This window comes from Artibeus jamaicensis, unplaced genomic scaffold (genome assembly GCF_021234435.1).
Source record: "Artibeus jamaicensis isolate MK-2021 breed Jamaican fruit bat unplaced genomic scaffold, CSHL_Jam_final scaffold_537, whole genome shotgun sequence".
Taxonomy (NCBI): Eukaryota; Metazoa; Chordata; class Mammalia; order Chiroptera; family Phyllostomidae; genus Artibeus; species Artibeus jamaicensis.
Window position 1 is genome coordinate 13,229,477 of NW_026522047.1, and position 8,780 is coordinate 13,238,256.

At 44.2% G+C, this 8,780-nt stretch overlaps 1 non-coding gene across 1 annotated transcript; it reads left to right on the top strand.

Annotated features, from left to right (window-relative positions):
- Positions 1-3,730: 3,730 nt before the first annotated feature.
- On the top strand, positions 3,731-3,833 carry LOC119035011 (U6 spliceosomal RNA). Its single transcript, XR_005079688.2, has one exon. It is a non-coding gene; the product is annotated as a U6 spliceosomal RNA (small nuclear RNA).
- The last annotated feature ends 4,947 nt before the right edge of the window (positions 3,834-8,780 follow it).

Sequence of the window (8,780 nt, forward strand, 5' to 3'; positions counted from 1 at the left end):
AATGTTTGGGGGAGAAAAACAAATGAAGAATATCTCACGGACATATGTAGAGGACATGAATTCCAAATCTGTGTCCATAATTAAATCTCATCGGTGCACGGCACACTCATTCATTTAGATATTGCCTGTGACTGCTTACATCCTCTCTCAGCCAAGTTGAATGGCTGCTACACAGACTGTATGTCTGGCGAAGCCAAAATTGCTTCCTCTCTGCCCCTTTGCAGGCAAACCTGCCAGCCCTTGCCCTCTCTGGAGCAATATTACCAAACACATGAGCGCTAAAGGGTGCTCAAGCAGTGGTGGGGGTGGGGCACCTAATGCTAGAAATGGTGGAAGCTTTGCTCAGGAGCTAAGCCTTAACAAATGAGTAGGAATTTGCCAGATGGGAAATGAGACATAGATGTAGAAATCATGTCAAAGCAAAAGATTCTGGGAAAATAACAAGACTCTGGGAAAATAAACGATTCTGGGTGATTCTTTAAGCCAGCTCCGACCTCCTTTTCCTAGCAACACCCATAAATGCCATCACTACGGTCCCTGCGTGGGCACGCACGAGGTTTTCAGCAGTCTGGTGACCTCCAGAATGTTTCCCTTAAGGCCAGAACAATTCTCTTCTCTCAGAAAGATCACATAGAACTTTGACCCCTCTGTGGTTTTCAAATTTCCAATGGAAGTGCAATGTGACAACCTTGTTATGAATACGCCCCATGCCCGTGTCCACGTCCGGTGTCCTTGGTGCCTGTTGCAAGATCCGCCTGCAACTGGGACTGGTTCTCACTGCTATGAAGTTGCAGGGGCACTGAGATGCACGCTCCACAGATAAACAGCATGGAGAAATAAGCAAATAAACAAGAGGCTAAGCCGGGCTTAGCTGGTAGCACCCAAATGACACCTGGAAATATGGATCAGCTGGCAAAAAGGTGTCTCCTGATCCTAGCATCAGACACTGATGATCCAGGCATCAACCTGACAACCAGGGACATTCCTGAAACCTATGACACGGAGGAGAAACACATGGCAAATGCTTAAGCGACTTCAGTCACCAGGCTTGTGACATGGCACTGGCTTCACTCAGTGAAATCAACTGAGGGCTCTGCTATTGTCAACTCAGAGGGTGCCATAAACATGCAGTCACATGACAAGAACTAAGACAGAATCCAGATATGATAAATACACTGGAAAAAAAACAAGCATCCATTTATCTTCTCCTGCCTCGGAAGGGTCGGTTCATGGCCAGCAGACCACCCAGGGCAGCTCTGCTCCCCAGGCCCTCTCGCTCCTGCACAACACACAGCAGCTCACCCCAGCTCTGCCAGGCACCCCAGGACAGCCTGGAGCCTGACTTTATTCTTCACCCAGACTCCATTCATCTCAGCTGCTGACCGAGCTCCTCCATGAGGCAAGCCCATGCGAGTGCCGATGATGGAGTGGGGACCAGACAGCCGTCCCAGCTCTCACGGAGCTTTCTGCAGATGGAAATGATGGCCAACAAACAGCAGACTCTAGAATGAGACAATCGAGGGGCCTGATGGAGCCACGCTGGGCGGTGGCCCACAGTGATGAGGAAGGGAAACTAGACACGCCCCTCTGGGGACAAAGGCCCCTACGCAGCATGACTGCTGTGCTGTTCTTAGGTCGTGTTGGTGAAACACGTCTGGCTTTCTCTTACAGCCATGAGGGCAGTGGGTCTGTGCCAAGGAGGCACAGGCAAGTCACACGCGGTACACACTACACAAGGCATCTCCACCTGCTCCCAAGTCCATCTTTTCATGATAAGCTTCCCCCCCCACCAAAATGGGTGCTCTCCCAAAGTCTCCTCGGTGCCCCTGTAAATAGACTTTGGGCGGCACCCCCATCAGGTCAGCAGAGATGCCCAGACACGCCTGCACACCAGCAGGGGACACCACCGTGTTCTTTCCTGGGAACCTACACAGCACTGGAGAAAGGAAGTGGAAAACTTGGGTTCGTCCAGCTGCTGGTTCATTAGCTATGTTGAGCCACACCCAAACCATGCATAGAGCAAACGGTACCCCAGCTACAGGCACACCAATATCACTTACTGTGTGACCCTGGATGCAAAGAAGTGGTGCAGTTTGAATTGCTGAGGTCAAAATTGAATCCCCCACACTGCATATTTATCATCCTCCCAACAATATTCATACCATAAATCAAGTTCTAGCACTTGGTAGAAATGCTTTAAGGTACAAAGTACCTCATTGCTATATTCTTCACCCACCAACAGTATATTTTCTTAGATACAAAGCCAAAGGCAGCAAACCATTCAACTAAATAGGGAAATGCTCTTAATACAAGTATTCTCTATGCTGCTAAACTCCAATAAAGGCAGAAGGAAATACACTTCCTTTGGGCTCAGTAGAGAGAATGTGCAAAAGTTTGAGAAAGGCTGAGGGGCCGGCTTATAACCTTGCTCACAACAGCAATCGAACCAGCCACCTGCTCTTGTAAGGAACAACTACATATAAATCTCCTTCAATCAAAATGAGTAACACTGTTATTTTAGTATTTATACACATGCCCAAGGTATACACAGCCTTACACAATAAATAACACTGTCCCAAACACACAGCAAAGTCTCTGCCCTGAGGACCTGACAATCAAATGTGTAAATAAAACGAGAAGGAAACCTTCCGGAGCCCAGAGCCAGAGCTGGAAATGGGCATTAGAGGCGGGACGCTTCCATCAATATGCGGGCTGCCTCTCGTCTCAGGGAAGTACAAGGACACACTGTTAGAGAAAGCGGAACAAAGAAGAGAACAGAAAGGAGCAAGGAGGCAGTGGCCGGTTGGAAAGTGGAACGTTGTCGCTCCCTGGCCCCATCACATGGGCTGACGTTCGACAGAGGCTCCTTCACGAGGTGACCCACAGCAAGCAGCAGAGGGGGCTGCTGCAGGCGGGGGCTGAGTGCACGGTCCCTGAGCTAAGAGTGGGTTGGCGTCCTTGCTCTCATGGATGTGTGACTGGGATGGACGTTCTTAATCGCCTCTTCAAGACTCGCTTCCTTGCCTGTTGGGTGGGACAGCGCTGGTGTAGTAGTACTGAGACTCATCAGCTCTCGGGAAGATGAAATGAAATGTTGAAGAAAGCACAGTGCCTGATATACAAAAAAAAATCCCTGAATAAATCTCATCTATCCTATTTCCCAGATAAATATATTCGCCCTCCTCTTAAAGACCAAAGGAAGTGGTTGAATGGCGTGGCTGGTACCTGAAAGGACTTGGACTTGGTGTGAGCAGCAGACAAGTCATCTAGCCACAGAAATAGTAGACTCACCTGTCCCGAAGCTCCCTTAGATCCTTAAAACAAAACAATTCCATGAGATTAAAACCAGGACGTTCCTATCTAAATGCCAAAATGCCCAGCACCACGTGAGTTCTCTTGCTCTCTGTAACCCAGATTCAGTGTTGCCACAAATCAAATCGTGTCTCCTGAGACACAGCTGACAAATTTAGACTAGAATGGGGGTGTTTGTCCTGTTCCCAGACAAGAGCTCTGAGAAGGGGTCTCTTTTTTTGTTATCCTTCAACATCAGGCCTGAGAAGCTCAGGCTCTCTTTGTTCTGACCTTGGCACTTCTCTGGGGACGAGGTGACAACCATTACCTTTTATCTCTGGCGAAAGTGCCCCAAGGCCAGGAATTAGGGAATTCTACCCATTTTACTTTGTGAAGTTTTCCCAAATCTCATCCCACTGAAAAAAAAAAGTACAGCCCTGTGCTCAGGCAGCACACGAACTGAAATCAGAACGGTCCCGAGAAGACTAGTGTGGGCCCTGAGCAAGGATGACATGCAAATTCACGGAGCCTTCGCCTTTTTAAATGTTAAAGGGACTTATTTAAGAAAAAGGAGGTCAAAACTATGAACAATAAAATGGCAAAAATACATCTCTATGAACAGTTGAATGTAAAAAAGAAAACAAGATGAACAGAGACAGAATCACGGATACAGAGAGTGTTTTGATTGTTGCCAGATGAAGCGGGGTGTGGGGAATGAATGAAGAGGTGAGGGGATTAAGAAGTATGAATAGGTGGTTATAGAATAATCATAGGGACATGAAGGACAGTACAGGAAATGGAGTAGCCAAAGAACTTACACCCATGACCCATGGACATGAACAATGGTGGGGGGACTGCCTGAGGGACTGGGGGATGCTGGGTGGAGGGGGAGCAAAGGGGGGAAATCAGGACACTTGTAATAGCACAATCACTCAAACACAATTTTTAAAAATACAGTGCTTCATTCGAATAGTAAAAATGAGACTGAAAATGTATGAGTAATTGCCGTAAAAGGAATCATGGGCATGCATCATTTTTAGGAAAATGTTTAACAACGGCAGACTTCTGAAACCTGGGATTATAGCTCTGAAGGCGTACAGCAATTTCCGAACACCTCCTCGCTCATATTTCCCATCGCCATCAGTGCAATGCAATCCCCTCACTGTCTTGATAAGAGCTGGATACCGCTTCGTTTCCTTCGGATTTCTTTATCATTTTTTATTAATGTTTGAATACCATTGTCTCCATTTTCCCACCACCACTCTCAAACCCTGTAACAAAGGGAGATATGAAATGGATGTATAAGATTTATCAAAAATCCAATTGTGTTTAGCAACAATGCTGCTTAGAGAAATCCCCCTGTATCAGATCATATGTGATATATTTACATAGGGATGTTACAGTGGCCACAGTGAACGATGTGATTACTTAAGCTGTGGGTATTACTGTTCTCTTCATCTCCCTCTCCTCTAGCTATTTGAGTCCCTTTACAACATGGCTCATTTCCATGTAATCCACAGCCCTTTGCTTGAATGCTCTGCTTCTCTCACATGTAAATTCCATTAAATTCCCTACTGGCTAAAGACAGTACACAATCCAAGAGAATACCAATTCTGCATGTTTCCCCTGTGCTTATGATAATAGATGTTGATTTCTGTTCCATTTCAGTTGCCGAAGAGCAATTTCCAATTTTTGAGATACAACGTAGAAAATAAAAATAGTTGTGCCATATGTATTTTATCATAGTGACAAGCTGATTGGATCACATGATACTGGGGAAGAAAAAAGACATGGGTTTAAGTCAGAATATCCGGGTTTCCATCCTGGCTCCACAGGATTGGAAGAACCTGTCTCCTTTCCCTAAAGGTATTCACCACCCAACACAAGTTCTGGAAGAGCCGTGAACAGGAACATGGAGGAGAGGGCAGCATGTAAACCTTCAGTCGGTCACAATTTTCTTGCCCTCAGTTGGGTCTCATTCACAGAGAGCTAACCAATTATGGGAACTTAACAGCAACATTAATCAGAGGGAGGAGAAAGCATCAGTCCTCCCAAACACTCCTCTACCCCTCTAATAACACGTTTGGATTATGTACACGTAGTGTGATCACTTAGCAGATCTCTGGGATTTATTTCTGGTTACCTTGAAATCCTTGATTGAAAAAAAAAAGTCTAGGCCATCCCATAGCTCACCATTAAATAATGTAAGGAAACTGTGTTTAAGACATGCTCTGTGATGCAAATTAAAACCACAGTGAGGTATCTCCTCATGCCTGTCGGAATGGCTGCCATCAACAAATGACCAATCGACATGTGCTGGCAAGGACGGGGAGTAGAGGGAGCCCCCCTGCACTGTGGGTGGGAGTGCAGCCTGGCACGGCCACTGTCAAAAGCAGTATGGGGTTTCCTCAAAAAATTAAAAACAGAACTGCCTTACCACTCAGCAATCCACTTCTGGCAATCTATCCAAAGAAACTTGAAACACTAATTTGAAAAAATATAGGCACCTCTATGTTCAACTGCAGCATTATTTACAATAGCCAAGATCTGGAAGCAGCTCAAGTGCCCATTAGGAGGTAGTGAGTGGATAAGAAAGCTATGGTACCTTTACACAATGGAATATGACTCAGCCATAAAAAAGAAGGAAATCTCACCCTTTGTGATGGCACAGATGGACCTGGAGAACATTAAGCTAAGTGAAATAAGCCAGTCAGGGAAAGACAAAGGCCATATGATTTCACTGATATGTGATATCAAATAAAGAAAATAAACTAACAACCACAGTAGAAACTGACTCACAGAAAACAGGTTGACAGCTATCAGAGGGAAGCAGATGTTAGGCGGCTGGGTGAAAAAATGAAGGGATTAAGCAAAAATAATAATAATAATCAGACACAGACAAATGTATGGTGATTGTCAGAGGGAAAGGGGGCAGGAGGAGGTGGAAGGGACAAAGGGGGTGGAAATGGGGATGAAAAGACATCCACTTTGGGTGATGAGCATGCAATGCTCTGTGCAGACAATGTGTTATAACTTGAATATGTGAACCCTGTATGATTTTATTAAACAGTGTCACCCCAATAAACTCAATAAATAATAACAATGCTCCCACCACGGTTGATAAACCCTATCATATGAACCCACAGACAGAAACTCGTCTCAGATCCAAAACTAGGGGTCGGTGTGTTACTACCAAGAAAAAGTCATCACGAAGCTGGGGGTCTTGTTCCTCCTTTTCCATTGGCTCCCAGCAAACTCAGAGACAAATGAGTTATCTCCCTCTACCAGACCCCTTGGCGAATTTCATATGCAATCCCGTACCTTGTCTTCATTTTACTCCCTGCCATTATTTCCTCTTTGCTCCAATTTTCCCCATGTTTAAAACTCCCGGCTTGTGTGTGTTTTGCTAAGTTGCCTTAAACAAAGTGAGACATGGATTTTAAAATAAGAAACCAGACAACCCATAGAACAGGAAATATATCTAGTAAAAAAAAATACCAACAGTATAAACCTCACAAATAAACCAAGAAGTGCATATTAAAACAAGGCACCATTGTTTACTTGTTTTACTAGTTACTAGTTAGTAACTAGTTAGTAACAATGTAAAACAAGTTTACTTGTTTAACTCAGTGCATAGTCCTGTGCTGGCACTGTGAGTTATTGAGATGACTTGCTTTCCTTTGGCCAGGGACAGCGGTTGGGTACAGATGGCGGGCTCCGTACCTCCAATATGTACCCGGGAGAAATGTAAACTTTCACAATTGTTTTCATAAAATAAGTTGATGATGCTTATTAAATCCCATAAACGCTGATCCTGTAGAAAATAATCCAAATTTTAGGAAATCCACGCTAGGACACACACGTTTCCTATAGGCATTAGGACCTCATCTCAGCTAATCTTTTTTTAAAAACTAAATAAAATACATATGCACTAAACTTGCCATTTTAAGCATCTTTAAGTGTCCTGTCCAGTGGCGTTAAGTGCATGCATACTGTTACACAGCCATCAGCATTGTCCATCATCCATCTCTAGAACTTTTTCATCATTCTCGACATACACTCCAGGTCCATTAAATAACAGCTCCCCGGTCCTCCCCTTCCCAGTCCCTGGTAACCACTATTCTATTTTCTGCCTCTATAAACTTTACCATTCCAGGCACTTCATATAGTGGAATCACACAATATATGTCCTTTTGTGTCTGGCTTATTTCACTTATAGTAATGTTTTAAGATTCATCCATATTATAGCATGTATCAGAATTCCATTCCTTTTTAAGGCTAAATAACATTGTGCTGTGTTTATATATCACATTTTGCTCATTCATTTCTTTATCACCGAACATTTGGGTTGTTTCCATCTTGTAGCTATTGTGAATAATGCTACCATAGACGCTGGCGTACAAATATCTGTTCAAGTCCCTGCTTTCAATTCTTGTGAGAATGTGCCTAGAAGCAGAATTGTTTCAGTTTGTTCTATATCGATGGGAAATTAGAAACAATCATCACAGCACATGCCCTCGACTTCAGTCTCCTTTTAATACGAGGACTCTAGGACCACACAGGATGCCCCCCCGGGGTCCCTTCTTCTCCACACTGGCACTTGTCTCTGTCACAGCACCTGTCCTCCGTGTTGTACTTTCCTTGAGTGTTTTCCCCCTTTCAGGATCGGGGTCTCGTCTTCCACCTCTGGCCTCAGTTCCCTATCAGCTGGTGCACAGTAGGAGTGTGACCAGTGTGACCGGCTGAGAGAGAGATTAGCTAGAAACAAGACAGTCAGAAACCACATTGTTGTAAACTTGATCCAGATGTTTACCAGCTGATGGTGAAAACTGTATCGAGGACATGGACACAGTCTCTAATTTGGGGAACACAAAATGAAAATATTAGAAATGATAGGTAAGTCTTAGGAGGAGTGTGAAGTACTTAGTATCTGAGGGCACTAAAGTGGGTTGCTATATTTTAGCATTTAATACATGAAGAGAGACCAAGATTCTTGAAAGACCAGGAATCCTCGGGAGGCCCTGGGGAGTCTTCTGCACACAGAACTCACACATACTTGCTGCTCTTTCCCTTCCATTACAATTAACATGCACACACACCTGTCTTCTTAGACGATGAATAAGTACCTAATATTCTAAAATGCCAGTGCTAGTAAAGATTTAATAGCCATAATATAGCTAACCCACTCTTAAATCTTAAATAGATTTTTAGTTATATATCAGTAAATCCCAAGTCTCATGCAGTCTAGAGCCTCCCTCTTTTCCTTTAATACCACATCTTCTTGAAAGTTGAGTCAGACCTTCATGCAATGCCACTTCCTCCAAGAAGCCTTCCCTGACTGACCCCTTTCAGCAGCACACCCATCATTCTCTCTCACCTATTCTTCATGTCACTGATTACCAACTAATATGCCATGTATTTATTTTGTGTTCCTCATTTTAAAGGCATGCTCCTTGAAGGCAAAAGCTTTTATTCACCCAGTGCCTAGA